The 23675-nt window shown below is 46.2% G+C and overlaps 1 pseudogene; it reads left to right on the top strand.

The window, feature by feature from the left end:
* The first annotated feature begins 1068 nt into the window (after positions 1–1068).
* Positions 1069–22463, top strand: LOC114689788 (annotated as a pseudogene).
* Positions 22464–23675: the final 1212 nt, after the last annotated feature.

Here is a 23675-nt window from a genome sequence, read left to right as displayed (position 1 = left end):
ACCTTCAACTTTCTAACCTCCAGAACTATAAGAAATAACTCTTTGTTTTCTATGAGTTATCTAGTTTGCAACATTCTGTTGCAGTACCAGCAAGTGTCAAAAGACAGGAGGACACAGAGGGTGAAGCCACACTAAAGACCTTCAGGTCCCCTACTCTTAGAGACTCTAAGGCATGGCCTGGGCTCCACAATGGGGAGGAGTCATGATGTTGCAGACTTTACACACACAGTATCCATTCAGCTTCAAAGCACTGTAGGGGATTTTTCTACATGGTTCCCATAGCCTGTTCATATCTAAGCTGTTTTTTACTTGGAGTCACCCCATTTTCTTCATTGTCTTCCAAATTGATTGATATGCACAGCCAAGCATGGACAAGGTCCTTCGATGTATACAACAGAAAATGGACAAGGTCCTAAGATAGTCAGTGACCTGTTCATCTGTGTGAGTGTTGAAAGGAGAGTACAGGACACACACACCCAGAAGCACCAGGGACAGTGGCTTGCCACAGTGCCTGGCACCCAGTGTCACCCAACCTCTCCTCCCACCTGACGCTTTGGCCCATGAAGACAAATGTTCTACTCCTTTCCAGCCTAGGGTTTCAGACCCAAGCAGTAAGGGGTATCCCACAGTCATTTATCCACGGAAACCCAGGTAAATGCCATGCCGCTGATCCCTCACCTACATAAAATGCTGCTAACCCCACTCTCCTGACACAGAATAAGCTACTAACGGTCTGCGCCGGTTCTTATGTGAACTCAGTACAGAAATTGAGTTAATGTGAAGCAGTTTTTAGGTTTATAGACTCAGCCTGTCTACCCACACTGCAACACGTTGCCTGAGAATCTTGGGGCCTCAGACCTGGGTGCTGACAACAAGTCACATGGCCAGCGCTTTGCAGAAACAATAACCAGGTGCCCGGCTTTAAAGGATGCCTTCTGAGTCATTATCAGCAACCACCTGCAAGAGGAAGCCGTAGCTTAATTAATATTTACATGGAACTGCCAAACACGCCGGCAGGCAGGAAGAAAATAACCTTGGAGCCAGAGCCTGTGCTGGCACAGAGAGTAGATGGCTGTGAGCTACCAAAGCCTTGATGAAGGGAGGGTAGCTGGTGTGGGCACACTGGTCATGCAGAAAAACCCTAAGCGAGCCGTCAGCGCCTTCCTGCAAGCCCCAGAGAGGCAGATGCAGGGTTGCTGCAGCCGTGAGAGTGGGCGTTCACAGAGCAGGCGGCAGGGGCAGTGAGATCAATGTCACACGGATTTCCAGAACACAGCAGCTTTTGGAGGAACTGGGGGTTGCACTCAGCCAGGAGGCCACCTCTGCTCATCACCAGCACTTGGGGAGAGCTCTGGAGAGGCTGCTCCTAGTTCAAGGCAAACGGAGCACAGCCTCCTGCTGCTGGGCTGTGGTGGACACTGGTAGCTCAGAGCCCCAGAGGCAGGCGCTTCCCTCACACCACCGCCATGCAGACCCCAGCTGGAGGACTGTGCACTGTCCCAGCAGGCTTGCGGTCAGGAGGGCTCTTTGGTTCTGCTACGGTGAGGGCTGTAGGAGGGGTCTAAGGAGTAGTCTGCGGACCATGTGGGGTAGGTTGCCCTCTGACTCCTGTACTTCCAGTCTGGAGGTGTGGCTCCAGCTCTGGTGTGAATGAGCCCACTGTTCACAGGTCAGCATCTTAGGGATGACCATTTCAAAGCTGCTCCTTGTTCTTCCTCCAGCCTGGAGATATCAGTACAGGACACCATGCAAAGGTGAGATTTTGAGAGCATCTCTACTTAGCCCAGTAAGCCATGTAACAGGCAGATGTAGACACCAGCACACCCAGAACTGAGAGCTTGGGGGTGTCGCATGGTAAGCTTTTATTTCATCTGGAATCAGCCCAAGAAATAAAAGTGATTTTCTAACTTCAGACATGGCAACGAACTTCTGTCATCCAAGCACTTGGGACTCAGAGGCAGGAAGATCAGGAGTTTAGGGACACTGTTGACTGAATAACAAGTTCATGGCTAGCCTGGGCTACACAGGACTCTGTCACAGGTGCCTTCCTTGTCAAAAATCCCTAAACTTCCTCTTCATGAAGTCAGAGATGTTTAGGAGAAAGTCTCAGCTATTATACAATAATAATGATGATGATGATGTTCTCATGATTGAAGGACAAAAGGAAAAGAAAACAAACTTCAAGTTGTGGTAATTCAGAAAGGGTCCATATAGCTGGGAACAGCGAGGTCTCACCATGAGCTGGGGTTAGGAAACAGCTGGACAGCTATGATTTACTCCTGAAAATTAACAAAGTATGATGTTTGCTTGTGTTTGAAAAAAAATATCACTGTGGAGTTGGCGTGTGCTCTAGGGTCTTGGTCCCAGAGTTTGCAAAAAAGAAGGGAAAAAAAATCTTTCTTCATTTGCCTTTTAAAAAAAATGAAAATGCAAAGGCTGGCCAGCTATGACTGCCCCCACCGACATCAGCACAGAATGTGTGGAATGTACGGATGAGTGACAGACGAACAAAGGAACAAATGGATGGACAACATAGCCCACATCTCATTAGGGCTATACTCTAAATTTTAAGAATGAGTTGGGCACGTAAGGATAGTTTGTTTCTGGAAACCTTGAAAAGATCAGTGTCCACAAGTGATGTTGCCACCGGCTCTCACCCTACTGGGCATGTGCAGAACGCAGCACCGTGGGGCTTGAGGTGCTTGTGAACAAACAGTTCTTTATCCACGCTTGTCCTTGTTGCAAAGTGTCCTTTAGCACTTTCTACTTCGTACATTATATTTCTTTTCTTATAAAAGTGCTGGTCGTGACCTACTACATCGATTTCAAAACCCACTAATGGTTCACAAGCCACAGATTTAAAAGCTGTGCTGTAGGTGATGTGGGAAAGGAAGGTACTGACTGTGCAAGGGGGGCATCAGGGCTTTGCAGAGCAGACCACACTGTCCTGAGCAGGATGGAGAGATTCTGGACTGGCCAGGGCATTATGGACATCTCCCTTACCATGCTCACTGCCCATCCAGGTGCCAATGACAGGAAGTGTCTTCCCCTGGCCACAGGGACTCCTGGTGTTGCTGAGAGTAAGCAAATCAGGTCTGTACAGTACCATCCTCACTGGCTGTCCCTTCTCCCAGGTGTTCGGAAGGTGTTGTCACCCTTTGCAGGAGGTTTGAAACCGAAGCTGAGATCAGGCATTTCTTTGGCTCTCGCTGGTCACTGATACGTGAGGCCAGGCTGTCAACGATCACAGCTCCTGCAGTGCTGAGGCCTGTGAGATGGAGCAGATTGGCTTCCTGAGAGATTGCATTGGAGGTGAGTCTTGAAGGGAACAAGTGCTGTGTTCCTGGTGGACAGCGAGCAAGTTTTGGAACGGGGCTGTGGATGGGGTGTGAAGACAGAAGTTCAGTGTGATAAAGCTCCTACCCAGAGCCTGCCTCAGCAAGGGCATCCAACAGAGCCTTAATGTGTGGCAGGTTGGATGGTGGGATGTATGGAGAGCTACTGACTCTGGGAAGTGAGGACCAGCAGGCTGTGGGAAAGGACGAGGCTAGATGCCTCTATAGTCTTCTGTGGGTCCCCGGCTTCAAGGGAGAATGCTGGGAGCCCATCCTCTGCCCCCCACCTGCCACTACCTACCACCCTATGTGGCTGCAGCTCATTCTGAGCCCCTTTGAAGGCAGGGAGTTTGCAGGCCCCAAGGGGCTCCCACTTCAAAGGACCTGGCATGCTGGGATTCCCCAGCCCGAGTGAGGCCCAGAGGCAGGGAGTGCTAAAGGGGAAACTCCAGCTGGGATGAGGCAACAGGCCCTGAGAGGTGGGAGTTCCTGGGCAAGGGGCAGCTTCTTGGGCTGCCAATGGGCCCACACATAAGAGGGATCCTCCTGGGGCTCTGGGAACAGGAGGTACAAAGGCTTCTGAAGAGAAGCCACCTTGGCACAGTGGTGGTTGTGGTGGGTGCAGAGACCTATTACAATCAGTTTTCTTCTGTCTTCATTCATTTTCTAGCCCTCTGCATGGTCATCTATCCACCCACCCCAAACCTACCCACCTATTCACCCTCCTACCCATTCATCTACCCAGCAATCTATCCACCTACCCACCCAACCACACACCTACACACCCATGCATCTATCCCTCCACTCGCCCCCCATCCATCTATCCACCCATCTACAAACCCACCCACCTGCCCATCTCCCTACCCACCCACACATACCCACTCACTCACCCAACTACTCATCCACCCCACCCCCACTCACTGAGAGCCTTTCCCTTGAAACCTCCTGCCTGCTGAGTCTCCATGTTTCCCTCTCCCAGGGCCTTGGGGGGTCACCTCATCTTCAGGATGCAAGAAAGGCACGAGTCTCTGAAGACCCAATAAGTTTGGTTTCTGTGTTTGTATTTCTGAGGAGTGACTACACTCCTAAGTGAGATACGAGTGATACCACACAATAACACGGCCGTATCATCACGTGTGCAAACAAGCACAGTCCTTAAAGAAATGCTGAAGGCCGAAATGTTTGCCCTAGCTTTAGAGTACAGTGTGATTTTATCTTCTTTTTTGATGGTTTTCATTTTAATTTAAAGTTAACTTCCTAACTTTCCCAAAAAGAAAATGCTTGCTATAAAAGAGTGCACTTTACACAAAACACACAAAATCATAAAAGTGATTTTGATGACATGAGGAAGACCTTCTGCCAGACACAGAGCAAAACAAAGCAAATAAAAACATGATCAAATGTACCATGTAAAAGTGTGTGTGTGTGTGTGTGTGTGTGTGTGTGTGTGTATCACATGCCTTAATACAAAGTTATTACACTACAGGACACTATTTCAAATTTTTATTCAATGCTGGGAGTGTGTGTGTGTGTGTGTGTGTGTGTGTGTGTGTGTGTGTGGTGTGTCTTTCCTTTTCATCTTTCTATGGTTTGTAAGATTTCTGACTATTTGATGTTTTAAAAATCAAGAAGCCATTGATTTTTCCTTTTCATTGTTTATATGTAACTTTCTGTGGCACTGGGGATGGAACTGAGGACCTTGAACATGCTAGTGCTCAACCCCTGAGCCCCATACCTGATTCATACCTGAGAGGTGTTGTTAAGTGCATTGTGTGTTTGGGCAGCTGTCACCACTGCCCTTCTTAAGCTGTAGCTCTGGCCCCTTGAGGAATAACTCACACACACACCCTTCCCAGCCCAGCCTCTGATCATTCAGTATTCCATGCCTATGCATCCCAACACTCTAGCTGCCCCTGATAAGCCAGAAACGATGACTCATGCCTGCAATGTCAGCACTTGGGAGGTGGAGGCAAGAAATTCAGGAGTTCAAGGTCATCCTCAAGTACATCCTGAGTTCAAGACTATCCTGGGATACATGAGAACCTGTTTCAAAAAAAAAAAAAAGTAGAAAACAGAAGGAAAAAGTGAAATGCTGCAATCATCTTTGTGGCTGACTTGTTTTTGAGAGGACCGAGCAGCCTCCATAATAGGCTGCTCAGTCTTCTGTCAGAGATCAGGCCTCAATTTCAGTTTCCTGAGACTGAGCAGTTTCTGAAAGAGCCACAAACAAATGGCAATCAATCTCCAAAACCTCTGACAACAAAGACAAGGAGGCCTGGTATGAACCAAATAAGGACAAAGCCTGGGACTTGTCCAGGCCTGCCCCAAAATGAAAGACTGTAGCCTTAGCCAGCTCTTGTTAGGCCTAGCCAATTAGAATATACTAATATAATTGCAACTTGCTTAAGTCAATAATATTTAAAATGACCTAACTGCCTTAGGAACTCCCCTTAGCTGTGCTTAAAAGGAGCCTGCAAGCTCCTCTCCAGGTCTTTACCATCTTGTATAGGATATCTGACCCCACCATGCTGGAATCTTTCTTGAGGTAATAAACGTTCTTGTTGATTGTGTACATGGATGGTGTTCTTTTGTGGGACTTCTCCAAGACCCCACCAGTTTTATACAGAGCAGTGTCCTCAAAGTTCATCAATGTTACAGCGTAAGTCATATTTTCTGCCCTTTCTAGGCTGTAGTTGTACATAGCACATTTTCCCTCTACCTATTTACTGACTGACGCCAGCTTGCTTCCACCTTTTGGCTATTGTGAATCCTACTGCTATGATATCACATGGCTATGCCAGTATCTGTTGAAGAACTTGTTTTCTCTTCTTCTGGGTATACACCATGAAGAGCAGGTACTAGACCATGGCTATTCTAGGTCTAATTTTTGAGGAACTAACATTTATTTTTCCAGTTTCTCTCATACATGTCAATAGTTTCTATTTTCTGATTTTTTATAATACCCATCCTAATAGGCATGAGGCATCTCTTTGCAGTTTTGATATGCATTGCTGGGATCATTTAGCACCTTAGGTTGTTAAATAAAAATCTAACTGCCAGGCACAAGTTACCTCCCTACTAATGATTGGTCACTGAGGTCCCAGAGGCACCACAAACAATAAAAGCTATTGCTGCCATTGCTCTTAGATTTCCACCATGTAAGAGCCTCTCGCTGAAGACACCACACACTTTTTATTGTACATGGAGAAATCAGTCTTGAACTGACCCAGAAGTTCTCTCCATGCTAGTTAGCTTTCATGGTGCTGGAAGTTGCTATGCAGGCTGCTGAGGAAGAAAAGGCATCAATGATCTTACCCAATGCTGGATCATGCATGCTACAATAGCAATCTGCCTTACAAGATGTGCCTACCAGTGTAGTAGCAGCAAGTTTACGGGGTAACCAACCACTCTCACAATTAGATTTGAGGCCTGCTCTGCAGGAGGGATTCATGACTGATATCATAATATGACCCAAACCTATGGCTCAGGAAGTCATAGACCCTAGGGAGAACCTACTGATATTGTTTTGCTAAGTGGTCATATTGTCAAACTGCATTTTAAATATTTTTATCTGTAGACCTGTGCTACTCACAAATTTGGTTGGAGAAGCTTCTTGTTGCAATGAATGTGCAGTGGTTAATGCAGAGACTTAATACTGTTCAAAGTGCTGAGAATAAGCAGCAGATGGGACATCTCTATCACCCTCCCCTCGAGGTTCATAGAACATCTTGGAAGAAGGGAAAGGAAGAATGAAAGAGCTAGAGAGGGGAGGAGAGCTGTGAAATGCTGACTTCTAGCCATGACCTAGCTGCTGCACTCATGAACTTACAGCAGCTGGAGTTGCCCACAAAAGACCTACACAAGATCCAAAGATTGCCGCACAGACAGAGCAGGGGCTTCTGATACCCCACCCCTAACTGGGGAGATACTAGCAGTTAAAGGCTGTTGTGGGAGGGAGGGTCACTTTTTTTGGCGGGGGGGGGGGGGATGGCCATCAAAAGATTGCTCATGCCCCCAGTGGATGACCTTATACCCATATGTATGCTCAGCATCAATTGAACTCAGTGGTTTATACAAAGAAAAAGAATATATGAAATTAGGAGGGAGAAGTGTTAGGGGGACCAGGGGTTGAAAGGAGGGACAGAATGTGGGTATGACTAAGATATATTACATACATGTATGAAATTTCCAAAAATCAAAAAAGGAAATAAAAACAAAATCTTGCTTCCATTTCTCTCTGTACTTTCTTTTCTGTCTCACAAATATTAAAAAGAACAGGTGGTCTAACGAACCAATGCCTCTTAGCCTCCAGATGAGTAAGCAAGCTGCGGCTAAGTTTGGTTTAGCTGGAGTCATGAAATGTCAGGCACAGCTGGGGTCTTGATCCCTCCACTCATCCCTCAGCCACCCACAGCCTTGCTGTCTCCATCTCTGAGCATCAGCAGTGCTTCTCATCAGTTAGACATGATCTAAGTTCTAAGACTCCTTGCCTCCCACATTGCAACCTCAGTGCCTCTCAGCAGAACTCTGTTCTAGACACATCACACTGAAGAGGAATTAGAAAAATGCTACTCAGGATAGATGTTTCAGTAAAGTTCTTGCTTACCATGCTGAAAGCCCTGGGTTTAATTCCCAGTCATGCAAAATAAAATGCTAATCAAAAGATCAAATTGTTATTAACGCATCTTCCTTCTGGTTTATATTTGTATTTGTATTATAACTTAACCAAGAGAATGCAATCCTTTTAGAGGTCCCATGACACTGAGTTCTAATTTGGTAAGCAATGTGGCAGGCAAGTGAAAGGGAGGGAGGGTTCATCAGAGGATGCAATGCAGCTGACATTTCCTGCCTTCCTCATGTCAGAAACCTGAAGCTTAAGGACAGATATGTTCACGTTATACCATTCTTGACACAAAACTAATACAAACAGTTCTCCAGCTTTACCTCATATGTCAGATAGCAATATCTGTGATCTAACCCTCCACCCTTCCCACTCATCCATATATCGACCTACCCATTACTCTATCTACCCTCTTTCCATGCACCCATCCACTCAGCCATTCTCCCTCTTTTTCATCCATCCACCTACATACCCATTGATCCACCAACCCAGCCAGCCAACCAACCAGCCATCCTTCCATTCACCCATGCCTCAACCTCCTGTCCTTATATACTTCCACCCATGCCTCCATTTACTCTGTCCATTTATTTACCTACACTACCTCCTTTCTATAAGACTACCTTATTAACTACCCACTCATCTACTCATCCACCCACCCATCCATTCACCTACCCATCCATCCATCCATTCATGAATCCACCCACCCACCCACCCATCCATCCACCTACCCACCCACCCATCCATCCATCCACTCATCCATCTGTCTATCCTCCTATCCAATCATATATCCACTTGTCTATTCATCCATCCACTCACTCACTAGCTGCCTCTATCCACTCAACCATAGGCTCACTCATCTGTGTAATAAATATTTATCACATGCTCACTGTGGCCAAAACAATATTTTGAGATTTTAGAACACCCTAAGAGAATTTAAACGATTCAGAGAGAAAGATAATATATCAAAACTAAAAGACGATTGGCATAATCTGAATAGTGATATAAAATGCTCCGAGACTGTGAAACAGGGTGCATTAGAGAGTACTGGTGTAGGAGGGGAGGAGAGATCATTTGAGGATGCATCTAAAATGCGACCTGAATGGGGGGAGTGGAATCCAGCCATAGAGACCTCTGCAGTGGGCGCACTACAGGTGAGACGAAAAAGAGAGGTGGCCCCGAGATACAGTCTCTCACTTTGAAGACCATTGACCTGGAGACAGACTAGGTGCCACCAAAATATGCCCCTTCTACTGAATGTGTCGTTGCTGGGAGGTGGCTGTGTCCAGTGGCCATGTGACAGGTAAAGAGCAGTGGTGCCTGGCACACACAGCCAGGTATTTAAGTGTGTGCACATTCTGAGCTTTCATCACAGTCTGCAGACTAACATGTGAGCTGCTACAAAACCTCAGAAATGAAGAGGACGAGAAATCATCTCTGAACTCCACAGGAAGCCCAGCCTCCACACCCAGAAACATAGCCTTGCAAGCTTACACAGGCAATGAGTAATTTCACTAAGTCAAGACACTAGGATTTGAGCACCATGCTCCTCACAATGGTTAGTTTGTGTTGTGCTAAGCAATAATGCTGATCAGTGGACCTGACGACTGGTCAGAGGACTGTACCTGTCCTTACGAGCTCAGGAGACAGACATGCTTTCTAAAGTGCTCCTATCAGATTGAAGGCCCCACTCTGAGGCACCATTGTGAACAAGAAGATGGGATGACATGCCCAACCCCAGCTGGCTGAAGAAGTAGCTAAAAGTAATAACCAGCAGATCTATCAGGCTGGAAATGGGAAGGTGAACAGATAAATCAGCTGCTAATCACCAGAAGGTAGAGAAGCGGTGCCTTCCCAGGATGCAGCCCTGCTTGGCCAAGCGGTTTCGCAGTGGGGCCACTCAATCATACCTTCGGGTCTTGATCCCCCACATGCTATTATCTTCATTACAGGGAGAGGAGTTGGAGCACCTTGAAATATAGATGAATGTGGCCCATCTAATTAGTAAATGCAAGAACGGCTCAACCATTTTCTCAAAACTGTTAATACTCAGAGGAAGAAAGTGCTGCCAGTTCTTATTAATTCTGACTTCATTCATCGACTGAAGCCAAGTACCTGGGCTAGGAGGGCACGGGCAACTCCAAGTAGCCTGTGTAAGTCACTGAGCCTGGTTCTAAACTTCTCCCATGGTGGCTGGATGAGATTAAATTGACCTTTATTTAAAGGATGGACTTTTATTAATAAGAATAAAAAGAAAATTAAGAATGGCAGATAGCATTCATGAAGGGCCTACTTTATAAAGTGCCATGGTAAGTGCTTTCGATACCATTTCATTTCATCCTCAGCAACACAGGAGCTGGGTTTCACTGTTCATATTTTAAGGAAAAGAAGCCTAACACTTCCAGAACTGACCAGCTTGCTCAGGCCACACACTGGAAGCAAGACCCCAACACAGAGCTGTGAGGCTCAGAACTTTGTTCTACCCCTGCACAGGGGAACTGTGCCCTGGGGGAACAGTCATGGCCCAGTGACACTTTACCAGACACCCCTTAAAACACCGGGGTGTGTGCATTAAGCTCTTATCAAGTGGATTTCTTCAGGAATCACAGAGCCCTCCCCACACACATGCGCAGTCTGAGTCTGCTGGATGGATATACTGTTTGTCTCAGGTGTGCTGCGCTAAAACATAGTGTGTTCCCTCAGAAGCAAGTGGAGCAGAGCTACAGAGTGGGGTGTGTCTGCATCCTCACTCAGGCCTCAGCATCCTTGTAGTAGATGCCCTAATCTCAGGGGGAATCTCAGGCAGGTCTGGTATGGGGACCCATAGCTGGCCAGACCTGGCTCCTCATTGCTGAATACCCATCCTAAGAAGTTAGAAGTAGGGTGTTATGAAGGCCTGAACCTCTTGCAAGTAAAGAGACAAAGAGCAGTTAATTAATCCTTGGCCTCCATCTCCGTAGCTGAGAAACATGAACATCCACATTGCCCCCTTGTTGGGGGATGGGGTGAGAAATTATTCACAGACTCATTTCCACTGTGTTGTCAGTTAGGAGCATCAGACCACCTGTTTCTCTTGCGCCAGCTTCTTCCAGCCTCTTCTTCATATGTTTGTTTTTGGTCCAGAGTCACAGGTTTGAGAAGTGCCCCAAGCTACATACATGCCACACTAAAGAAGGATCAGACGCCCTGCTTTGCTGTGGACAGCTCTGAGGTGGTTGTGATGTCTGTATTTGATGCCTCCCTAGTGCAGAGAAGAATGGGTGCCTGCTTACCCTCCCCTTGGCTCCCATGTCTGTGGCTGTCCAACCTGCCCATCCTGAATTGGAATTCCAAGAGGCCTCACAGGACTCAGGCCCACCTCAGTGCACAGATCAACTGATTTTCACCAAGAACAAAACTGTTGGTGCCCTCAAGACTCCACTGGCCCAGGTTGGACTCTCGCTCTTCCTCCTCGCTGGACCAGAAGAAAGACAAGACAAGACATTAATTATTTTGGGAACTTAGGGATCAGAGGTCTTCATATGCTTCAGGATAGGGGAAAGAAAGAACCACAGAGAATTAGCATCCAGGAAAACAAGATCCTCACTTGTTCCCATGACTTTCTATCCCCAGGGCTCTGTGTCTAGAGGATGTGTGCAGTCTCAACAACAGCTGGATACCCTTGTGCTAGCATGGCTGTAGGGACAGTGCCAAGTCAGGGTGTAACCATGAGGCAACAGTGATTCTCACAGTGATTTTCATCATCCCCAGACCCCAATTCCATTGGGAGTGAATAAACATCCATGAAAGGACAGGTCTCGTGGATGAATGCTGAGGTCCAAGTACTCTTGTTCAGCTGAGATCCACAGGACCTTTCAAAGAAGAGGCTAGATGGGTTGATTCTTCCAGAACATCAGTGTCCAAAGGCTTCCCCAAGTGGAAGAGAGCACAGCCACCCCAAACTGTGTGTTAGGAGCTCTCTGTTGCCAGTTTTTCTCACTGATCACAGTTCTCCATCATAAATCACAACAAAACACAGCATCCCTGGCCACCTTCTAGAAACAGTAAGGGACTTTCTATCCAGAGGCAGTGCTATTGCTTGTGAGCCACTCAAAATCTGGTCCTGAGACTCTGAGCCCACCTGTCCTTGCTGAGACTGTGGTTAGCAAACACCTTTCCTGCCCCCCTCCCATGAGCTCTCTGGGCCCTGGCTTTCTCCGCACAGTCTGGTTTCCTGGGGAGGGGCCACTTGGTCTATCTTCCAGCTCTTCCTATTGTCTCCAGCTCTGCCCTAGCCCTCGAAGCACGTACAGGAGCCCAACTGAATGTAGAATGTTTTCCAAGAGAGAGTTTCAAAAGGACCCACAATGGGCCACACCCAGCCTGATGGGGGCACCTCCGGCTCTCAACATTGCAAAAGCTCCTTGGCCTCACTTCCCACTGGAACCCACTGCACAGCAAACCGCAAGAACAGGCCACAGATCGTTGTACCTGAAGGTAAGGGACCTTGGACTCTGTGGTGGAAAAGCTTTGCTTGGCCTCCAGAGCTCATCCATTATTCACGACAGCGACAATAATAACTTCTACCGGCTTTTCATCTCCAAACCACAGCACAGATAGACTGTTTAACTTCAACTTGAGTTTCCCTTTTTTTTTTCATCAAGTTTGCTCCACCTCCAGAGTCCTCTACTGTGTGGCAAGACCTGAGCTGTATATGCACTGGGCTCCTACACAAGACTAGATCCAGCCTAAACTGTCTGCAGAGTGAGGACCCCAAAATGCATGAAGGAGAAGCTTTGTTCTCTGTATTTTCTCTTTATTTTCCTGGCAAGAAGCACGGTTTGTTTACATAACTGAAAAGCAAGCTTCATTCTCCCTACACTTTAAAAAAAAAGACTGTCAATAACCAGTCTACAAGGACTATATGCACACATATAGTTCTAAAGTACATGGTACACAAGCAGCCTTATATGAATTTAATTCCCCCCAGAACCCATCGTCCTTCCCACCAAATACACCCTATGAATGGTCACCTCCTCACAACTAGTCAACTCAAGTCTACAAATCTGGCTGGGAGCAGTCCTGGCTCAGGCTCAGAGCCTTTCATCCATAACTACCTTTCCCACTTTCCAACTTGGGATAGAAACACAGACAGACAGTGCTTTAGGCCAGGAAGAAGGCAGGCTAGGATGCTGGGGGGTGGGGGAGGGATGCAGGTGGGGAGGTGGGAAGGGTTGGGATGTATGTGGAACAGAGAGGAAGATGGGACACAAGTGGGATTGAGGTGAGGGTGGAGTGCGGGTCGGGTAGAGCATAGGTAGGGTGCGGGTGGGATGGACAGGAAGGTGGGATGGAGAGGAGAGTGGGATGCAGGTGGGACAGTGGAAAGTGTGAGATGCAGATAGATAATCCAGGACCTGAGACGCCTGTGGAGAGCCAACAATAGACAGGACCTAGGACAGTAAATGGCTTAAAAATGGGGTCAGGAGTAGGGCATCTCTCTTCTTCCCTATTCTTACCCAGTGGAGATGGCACAGCTGAGAAGCAGGAAGGGTGACTTGGCTCTTCACCTGTCTAGCCCAGGGGAAGCTGGCAGTGGCTGCTGTGTGTGCTTGTTAGTGCAAACTGAGCACTGGGAAACAGCTCTGGGTGGATGGCATCTTGACATAAGGTGTTCTGGAGAACTGCAAAATATTTATTATGCTTCCATCCTGCTTCAGTCAGGAACACACACACACACACACACACACACACACACACACACACACACACACACACCGCTGATGACATGAATGTAGAAGCTAAACTGTCATCTCTGGATGACTCATCTTAATTGCACCTGTAATAACCCTACTTCCTAATGAGGCCACATTCATAGGTAGAGAACTAAGGCTTGGACATATTTGACCGGGGTGGGGTGGCAATTCAACACTATTAGGAATTTAACAGAACTCCAGTCTCCCCAATAGATTCCAGGGGCCTATCACAAAGGCCAGAGGCAAAAACCTCAGCCAGGTGACCATCCCTAGGGATGAGGGGAGAGTTTAGTCTGCTAAGTATTGCAATAAAAGACAAGAGCTGGGCTCTGGTGGGAGAGGAAGAGGAGGATGAAGACGAGGGTGGAATGGACTGAGACTGGTTCTTCTGCCTGCTGGAACAGGAAACTACCAAACCATTGCATAGGACTGGATATTGGAAATAAAAGTCACCATGTGCCCAATAAGAAGAAACAGTCACCCAATCACCTGGTAGCAATACTACCATGCGTACAGAATGGACTGTTCTGTGGTTGCAAAGGCTATGCAGAAATGCAGCCTGCAGGGAAGGCAGGTGAAGTTGTGTGCTCACTGCAGCAGAGGTTGTGGCTGGAGCATCGTCCTTTGACCTATGACCAGTCACAGAGACTGATGTAAACAGCACACCTTAAAGGGCTTGTCCTAAGACCGACGGTGAGTCCTCTGTGTTGTTCTTCCATATTGATGAGTATTTTTCATGATCAGATCCTCAGATGTAATAACTGCACAACAGAAGGTCCCTTCCTGTTGCACCCTTACTGTGACCAAGCCAGCATGTAGCCATCCTTGTAGAAATGAAAGAAGTCCTGATTAAGGAGTTGTTTCTCCTTCTGTGTCAGCGAGAAATCATTGGACAGATGTTCCTAAGAGCTCTGAAAAGTGGACACAAGTGGAGCTCCAGACTCCCCATCCAGAAAACCCATGGGAAAGCTCACAGCATTGAATTTCTCAAGTGTTCACTTAAGAGAGGGATGTCAGGGACATTGTGTCTGATTGATTGTCTCTACCAGCCCGGGATGTCCAAGTCAAGATGGTGCCCTGGCCCTGCCCAAGGGAGGACCCAGGAAAAGAAGGAGGCCTCACTGCTCTCCCCCTACACAGAAATGGGGACACACACACACACACACACACACACACACACACACACCTCTAATTCGCCAAGTCTAATACTGCCCATGCCCTAGTCACCTGTGCCAGGAACTGCGAACTGAAGAACAATTTGATTTTATCCTGAGTCTGTTCCTGGGAGTGGTAAGTGTGTGGTGTGGGTGGGATGGCGTCTGAGGGGGTGGGGGTGGGGGGGGTGGGGCTGCACCATCTGGAAGAAAACGGCTGCTCTTCTCTTTGCTGATCAGCCCAGGTACCTCTGTCAGGGCTTGAACATGATCAGAAATATGTTTTCCTGTAGCATTAGGCACATCTTTACCTTTAGATTTATTTAAAGAGACATTTGTTTTACAAGACATCCTGAAGTTCCTGGTGTGGGTGACACTTTGATGCCTTCAAGTTTGAGAATCTAGAGTCATGGCAAATTCACCAGAGACAAAACACGGTGGTGATGAATGCTGCAGTAGCAGGTACCAAGCATTGCCTCAAGAGTCCAGAGTAGAGCTCTGTAATGGGGCGGGGGTGTGGGGGGGGAGGGATTTTTGGAAAAGGCCACATGCACATGTAGCCACACTGCAGCATCATCCTGTATGAGCAGTCTGGGTTATGCCCACCCAAAGCTGCAATGGTTGCTAAACTGTCAAGGAAAAAATCACCCCGTGACAGCAGCCTGGATTGCACACATGTCAGGAGAGTAACCTGTTCACATGATGTGGTGGTTTGAATGTAACTGGCCCCTATAAGTTCATAGGGAGTGGCATTATTAGAAGGTGTGGCTTTGTTGAAATAGGTCTGGCCTTGTTGGAGGAAGTGTGTCACTGTGGGGGTGGGCTTTGAGGCCTTATATATTCTCAAGTCACGTCTAGTGTCTCAGATCATTTCCTGTTGCCTCTGGGTCAAGATATAGGGCTCTCTGTGGATGTCTGCATCCAGATTCCTCAGACCTTCCTTGGATGGGGTTTATGGCACAACTAACAGGGTGTCTGGCCATCCCATCACCAGAGTAGGTCAGTTCCTGCCGTCTCTCGACCATTGCCATCAGTCTTTTGTGGGGGTATCTTTGTGGATCTCCGTGGGCCTCCCTAGCTCTCTGCTTCCTCCCCTTCTCATGTGGTCTTTATTTACCATGGTCTCCTATTCCTTGTTCTCCCTCTCTTTTCTTGATCCAGCTAGGATCTCCCACTCTCTTTCCCTCGACCGTTGCCCTTCATTGTTCCCACTCATGACCAGGCTGTTCATGTAGATCTCATCCATTTCTCCGTGTCTTTTTTGGGGTCTCGTTTTCCAGGTAGCCTCACTGGTGATGTGAGTAGCAGTCCAGTCATCCTTGTTCCACATCTAGCATCTTCCTATGAGTGAGTACATACCATATTTGTCTTTCTGAGTCTGGGTCACCTCACTCAGGATGATTTTTTCTAGATCGATCCATTTGTCTGCAAACCGTATGATGTCATTGTTTTTCTCTGCTGAGTAGTATTCCATTGTGTATATGTGCCACAATTTATTTATCGGAGCACTGGGAGTCTAATTAGTGAGAAAGAAGAGGGTTTATATGAGCGAGAATTGTTGAAGCCAAGGTTGGATAAAGCACAGGGACAAATAACCAAATGAATGGAAGCACAGGATCTATGAACCAAAGGCTGAGGGGCCCCCAACTGGATCAGGCCCCCTGAACAGGTGACACAGTCATTTGGCTTGATCTGTTTGGGAGGCAGCGGTGTGTTGGTGCCGGGTCCTGTGCTCATTGCATGAGTTGGCTGTTTGAATCCTGGGTCCTATGCAGGGACGCTTGACTCGGTCTGGGAGGGGGGAACTGGACCTGGCTGGACTGAGTCTACCAGGTCGATCCCAGTCCTTGGGGGAGACCTTGATCTGGAGGAGGTGGGAAGGGGTGGGGTGGGGGGAGGGGGAGGGGGCGAGAGTGGGAGAACAGGGGAATCTGTGGCTATTATGTTGAACTAAATGATGTTGTAAAATAAATTTACTTTAAAAAAAAAAGATATAGGGCTCTCAGCTCCTTCTCCAGCACCATGTCGGCCTGCATGCTGCCATGTTGCACCAAGATGATAATGGACTAAACCTCTGAAAATGTAAGCCACGCCAATTAAATGTTTTTCCTTTATAAGAGTTGCCATGGTTATGGTGTCTCTTTACAGCAATAGAACCCTAACTAATACAGAAGTTGGTACTAGGAGTAGGGTATTGCTATGATAAGCCAGACCATGTCCACAGCTCCAGTCCCAAGTTCATCATGTGACTCTTTTGTTATGATCTGGTTGCTTGGATAAGTTTCTTAAGAGGAAAAGAAATGTATCTGCAATTAGCTGTGAGTGAAGTCCTGTATACATGTCCCTTTCCTCTGAATAAACAAATCACAGGTTAGTTCTGTGCAGCTTCTGTCTACCATTCTGCATGGACAAACTTAGCAAGTTCAGCCTGGTGCCTACAGACACCTCTTGTAGGGTCTTTCTACTTGGTCTTCCCCCCCATGATTCGCTGTACACAACAGGTGTCACTGTTCAGATCTGCTGGAGTACTGCAAAAAAAAAAAAAGAAGAAGAAGAAGAAGAAACAAACAAAGACAAACAACAACAACAACAAAAACCCCACAAACAAACATGGTCTGGCATAAGGAGAGGGCTTAGTAGGTAAAGTGTTTGCTGTGAAGGCATAAAGACTGGAGTTGGGATTCTCAACACTTACATAAAAGGCCAGGTGTGGCAGCATCTATAATCCCAATGCTGGGAGATGGAGAAAGGCAGATCCAGCTTACTGGTCTCCCAGTGCAGCTGAAACAGCACATTCTCAGTTCAGTGAGCATGCTGGCTCATCTCAGTTGTCAACTCAGTAAACTCTAGAGTCATCCGGGAGATGGGCCTCTGGATATTCACAGAAAAGATTGTTCTGATTAGGTTAATTGAAGTGAGAAGATCTGCCCACTGTGGGTGGCACCATTCTCTGGGCTAAGCTCCTAGACTATGAAAAGAAGAATGATCTGAGTACCAGTATTCATCATGTATATACTGTCATCATTAGCAACCATCTGGTTTAAGTGACATCTGGCTCATTCTCCTCATGACATTTTCAAGATAAACTTATATCTGGTGGTATAAGTCATTCTTTCCTATTAACTTATATGCCATCATGCTAATTACTAGATTAACACACACATCTACCTGTTGACAGACAGCCATGCCATTTCCCATTTTGTGTGTGTGTGTGTGTGTGTGTGTGTGTGTGTGTGTGTGTGTGTGTGTGAAAATAGCCCCTGTGGCTGACCCACATGGATGTCTGTACAGTTTTTCTTCTTTCTGGGTGAGGCAGCAGGAATATGTAGTAAGCAAATGTTTTAACTTATAAGGGACCACCCACATGCCTTCCAGAAAGCCTCCACATCGGAATCATAGCTAGCTAACCCCAGAGTGTCCTCTCACAGCTGCTAGGACAAGCCTGAGTTTTACAGATGGGCTGTGGCTTGCTGTCTGGCACCCAGGCAGAGGCTGCTATACCAAAAGAGTGTCTTGCATGCTGGCCCACTGTCTTCCTGGGAGTGTGGGAGGAAGTGTGCTGAACAAGTCAACTTAAAGCTTAGCAGTGTGTCAGGAATCTCCACCCTCCCTTATTTCTTGTTCGTTTCTATCTTTCTGTTTATGGGACTGACTCTAACAATAAACTCTCTAGAAAGACTCAGAAGTCCATCTGTGGAGGAGCCAAAGTATGCATCTCATTCCCAGGGCTCAGGTGCATGAGAGATACATTCCATTTGTTTGTTTGTGGATTTCAATGTACTTTCTATTTCAGGCTCCCATTCTTCAAGGTAGATGAAACACAATTTCAGTCAGCTTGACCTTCCCTTGGACCTCAGGTGACATATCAGATTGACTGGATATGGGGATCATAGTCACTGATCCTCACAGCCTTCTATCACAGCAGCTGCTCCTGAGCATGTGAAAAATCACTGTGGAGTGACTAGCTGCTTCCACACAGGCTTCATGCGTCCTGTCTTCTCCAGTCCTTTCTAGCCATGCATAACACCCCAACGAGCTATAGGTTCTAAGTACCTGAGACTCACTTATGCCTCTTTCTTGGATCCCAAACACCTGCTTCCACACACATGCTAGGCTCTGTCCATTCCAGGGGTGTATGGCAGGGTTGACAGCACCCCACTTCCTCCCAGGGCCCACCAGCAATGAACCTCCAGAAACCTGGCTCCAACTCTTCCTGGCCTCACTATGCTCTGACTCCTTTCTGAACCCACCCTTGTGAACAGACAGGCAGACAGACAGACACACACACACACACACACACACACACACACACACACACACACACACAAACACTCATGCACTCCACGAGCATGCACATACACCTTCTCACATACCAACCTGAAGGACAGCTTCAGCAAAAACCACTGGCAATCCCCATGACAAATGCAAACTGGCTGTATTCCCGAAAGCTTTCATGAACATTAACACATGTGCCTGCAACATCGCTGCGCAGAGGGGTCTTTAGCAGGCATGCTGCAAGCCATGCATCTGTGGGTTGTACAGCTGGGAAAACAAAATATTCAAGTGATAACAATTTCCTTTGACACAGAAAAAGAAACAAGAACCTTGGGCTCCCCATTCTCCCACTCACGTGATCTGAGGAGGAAAAAGTATTCCCCACAGATTGCAAATTCAGAAAACCACTTCCTCAGGGGAGGGCCCATAATGACTTCAATGGAAGGTGGACATTGATTTTAATTAGTTGGTTATTTGATCTTGCAACATCAGTGATCAAGGATCTCAAAGAGGAATTAACTGTGCTTAAGTCTGAGGCTCCTCAGAACCTGGCAGTGTGCTATCTCATTAGCATGAGACTTCCAGCCAACTAAATATACAAGATAAGTGTCACGGGGAGGTAATGTTAATGTAGCCCATAGCCCAGGTGTGAAAGGCCATGATACCATGGAGCCTCAGAGGAAAGAAAATCTCACTGAAATACCCACTCAGAGGAGTGCTGGTCCTAGATGTGGTGGGTCATTATATACTTTTAGATTCTAGTCTTCTGCCAGTTACATGAATAAACACTTGTTGGACTTGATGGTTCATGGATTTCTCAGGCAGCTACTGTCAAGATGCATGACTTCTTTATCCTGAGTGAGGTAACTCAGGCCCCAAAAGACAAATATTGCATGCTTTCTCTTATATTTGGACACTAGCTTTTAAGCTTTTGACAAGTGTGCTACAATCTGAATAAACCCAGAGGTTAGGTTTGGTATTTAGTAATGGACATGGGGGTGAGTAGATGGTCTCCCACAGAAGGGAAAAATAGAACATATTGATATGGAGATGGAGAGAATAGGGGAAACCTAGAATTGAAGAATTAAATGGGGAGGGGAATTGGAGAGAGGGTAAAAGAGGAAATACAGGGAAGAAAAACTAACAATAAAGGGCCTTTGAAAATACGTGGAAACCTACTATTGTAGAAGTCTTCTAAAATATATACATATTTGAAACAAATGTATATGGAGTCATCATATAAGTGGAGAGATAATGTCCCAAGTAGACATCTTCTGCCACCAAAATAAAGCCTCTAGTTCAAGGAATAGGTTACATCTTTTTGAGTCACTGACAAAAGGGGTCCCATTGACTCCCCTAAACATCACAGGCTATCAGTTGCTTTCAACAGTCTGACAGCAAGTTCCTATTGCTACTGAATGCAACACTGCCTTAGGTCATCAAACACAGAGAAATCAAACTGGTGTCAAATTAGAAGCTTCCCCCCTACTGACTAGCATTCATGACACTAACAGGCACTCTGCATGCTACCAGAGGAGAAAGGTTAATCCACAATATCACCCAGCTACCAACCCTGAAGCCTACAAAAGCAACCTGCCTGTGGGATATACTGGAGCAATAATGGCACACATGGTGTGGGAGTAACCAATCACTTTTTAAAATTTAAGACTTAAGACCCACTCCATGAGATGGAACCCATACCTAACACTGCTAAACTGGCCATGAACCTGAGACTACAGAGGTCGCAGGCCTAGGGAAGCATCACTATCACCTACTACTATTACTCTGCTGAAGGAATATAGCAATAAAATGAATCCTAAGGACATTCTGCTATAACCATAAATTAGTGACTCACTCAATCATCAGAAAAGCTACTTTTGCAGTATTTTGGAATTAACACAGCAACCCACAACTGGACAATATGCAGAGTGTGAGAGGATTTGGAGCACACAGTCCTGAATATGCAGTCTTCATTAAGCTCTCCACCACTTAAGGCTCAGGGACCTATGTGGAAGAGTATAAGAGTCAGAGGTAGCAGATGAGTCCAAGGAAACAGTATCTTCCAGACACAACAGGACAGATGCACATATGAACTCACAGAGACTATGGTAGCATACACACAGAACCTACACAGGTTCAAGCCAGACAGGATCCATTCACTGACAGGGGGAGATAGAAACAAAGTCCCACCCCTAACCAAGAAGCTGTTTGCAATTGGTAACTGCTGGGAAGAGGATAATCAGTTTTCTCCAATGGAGTGTCACTGGGTATATCAACCATACTCCTGGGTGATTCCCATGCCCAGGAGTAGTTGGTCAACATAGAATTGGTTCCATGGGGTTTATTGGGGGAGTGCCTTTTGTTTTATTTCATTTGGGTATTTTTTTCTTATTGTTTTTGTTTGTTTTCATTTTTGAGGTTTCATAGGATTTTTAAGGGAGAGAGAGAGAGAGAAATAAAGTTGGATGGGTAGGGAGATGGGGAATATCTGGAGGTAGCAGAGGGGAAAACATGATCAAAACGTATTGTATGAAAAATACTTTTTTGAATACAAGAAAAGAGATAAATAAAGACAACTAGCTAAACTCCCCTATCACCAAAAGTAACTTAATAAAATATTTTAGTGAAACGTTTTTTCTGAGATGGAAGGGAGACTGATGTCATTGTCTAGACTGTAAAGACCCTTGGTCCCCACCTCCTCTAACCTTGAACTTCTGACCCTCCTCTTCTAACTTTCTGAGGACAGGATTGTATTGGACTCCTTCTTGTCTATAACATACAGTTATCACAGCAGTTGGACCTGTTTCCTCAATGGAAGGTGACCCTTCTGTTATTTAAAGATGCAAAAAAATGGAAGAGACTTGAGAAAAAAGGCCATGGAAGGATGTATGGCAGGTTCATTGATAAACCCTAATGTGGTTGTCAATCCACTGCAGATACCTGTAGTAGTGAACAAAGCCATTCAACTCTACAAACTTGGGGGAAAAATGAAGACTAGAACTCTGCCTATTGAAATTATCTCCAGTCTCTCCCCAATTAATAATATTTCAGAGGTTTTTCAGAAATTTGGTATCTCAAGAGATGACACTTTAGTGCTGATTCTTTACACTGAAGGGGGGTGGGGAACAAATACATCAAGGATACCTAAGATCTCACACAGAAGGCCAGCAGGTGCCTTTGGAAAATCCTCCGGAAATAACAAAGCTCTCAGAAGCCAAAAAGATATATAAACTGTCACCACAAAAAGAGAGAATTTGGGGCATTATGGGATGGTATCATTTGCAGAATGTCAACAAAGAATGCTTTATTAGACGTTGAAAATATCAACAGAAAATCTCGGAGTTAGTCACTAGCTTTTCTTTCCTGGTTTTAAAATTAACATATTCATCACAGAAAATGGGGGAATGAAGCCACTACCAGCCCCATTTTTTTATACTTCTTAAAGATGACCTCTGTCACTGTTTTCGTCATTGTCTTCTGTTGGTATTCAATACTTTTTGTTTTTATAAATAAAAGGATATTTTAGTGAGGAAAAAAAGACACAAGACTTACCTAGTCTCTCATTTGGGTTCTGTATTTTTATCTGTGCAAATAAAAAGTTAGTTAAGAACCTTATCATTTATAGCTGGAAATGAGTGTCCAACACGTATGGCTCAATGGGACTTGAATCTCTTCTGTAAGGCCCACCGTGTTGCAGCTCACCACTGAAGAGACAAGTGGGCAATGCAGAAAATCCTTCCAACAGGTGGCTTCACCTTAAGCATGGATTTCAAGGAGATTGGAGTGGCAGGCTGTGAGCTCCAAAGCAATAAGGCACTGGCGAATTCTAGTTCACAAATTGCCCCTAATTGTCACCACTGGGGGAGTTTGTTAATGTGCCCTTCATCCTTTGAAGAATGCAATAAGGAGAGAAGACCGGCAGAAAGTCAAACAAGGAAGTCCGAATGTTTCACATTCCCCAGCATCACTATCTCTGGAGTGGACAAAGCCTTTGATTGTCTTTGAACAGCCATAGAAAACTCAGCCACAAGCTCAAACCTTGCTAAGGGGCTGCAGTGGTCAAGCACTCCTCTGCCACGCGCTTTAAAATTTAAAGGTTTCCCCGGACATCCGAAAGGACTCTGTTGTAGGTATCTAGGAGGAAAGGAAGGATTGAGATTTGGGTTTTAAGTATTAGCTATCTGAGATTTTTGAACTGCTTTTGGTGTTTCCTTCGTCATGGAGTTAGGTGAGTGACACATTCGCCTCTCCAAGAAGGCAAGGTGTCCTGAAAAGCTGGTTTAGTGACAAGCCCATGGAAGATGATGAGCAAGTCCAAGGTCTCTACCCACCCCTCACTTGGCATCTGTCTCTTAATTCTCTGCTGTATGTGCTCCAGAGATTTCCCTTTGGTCAGTCAGTGCCACTGTATCCCAGGGAATCTTGCTCCCTGGATTCCCTGAACAGAATGCTGTGCATGCTGCCCACCACTGGCTTGTGGGAGATCAAGAGCTGTGTGCGGCCCCACCAGCCAGGCACTCGTAGGAATGCTGTGTGCCCAAAGCTGTGCTAGGCGATC

The sequence above is a fragment of the Peromyscus leucopus genome, chromosome 3, assembly GCF_004664715.2.
Source record: "Peromyscus leucopus breed LL Stock chromosome 3, UCI_PerLeu_2.1, whole genome shotgun sequence".
NCBI lineage: Eukaryota > Metazoa > Chordata > Mammalia > Rodentia > Cricetidae > Peromyscus > Peromyscus leucopus.
This window is presented reverse-complemented; position numbering and strand designations above follow the sequence as displayed.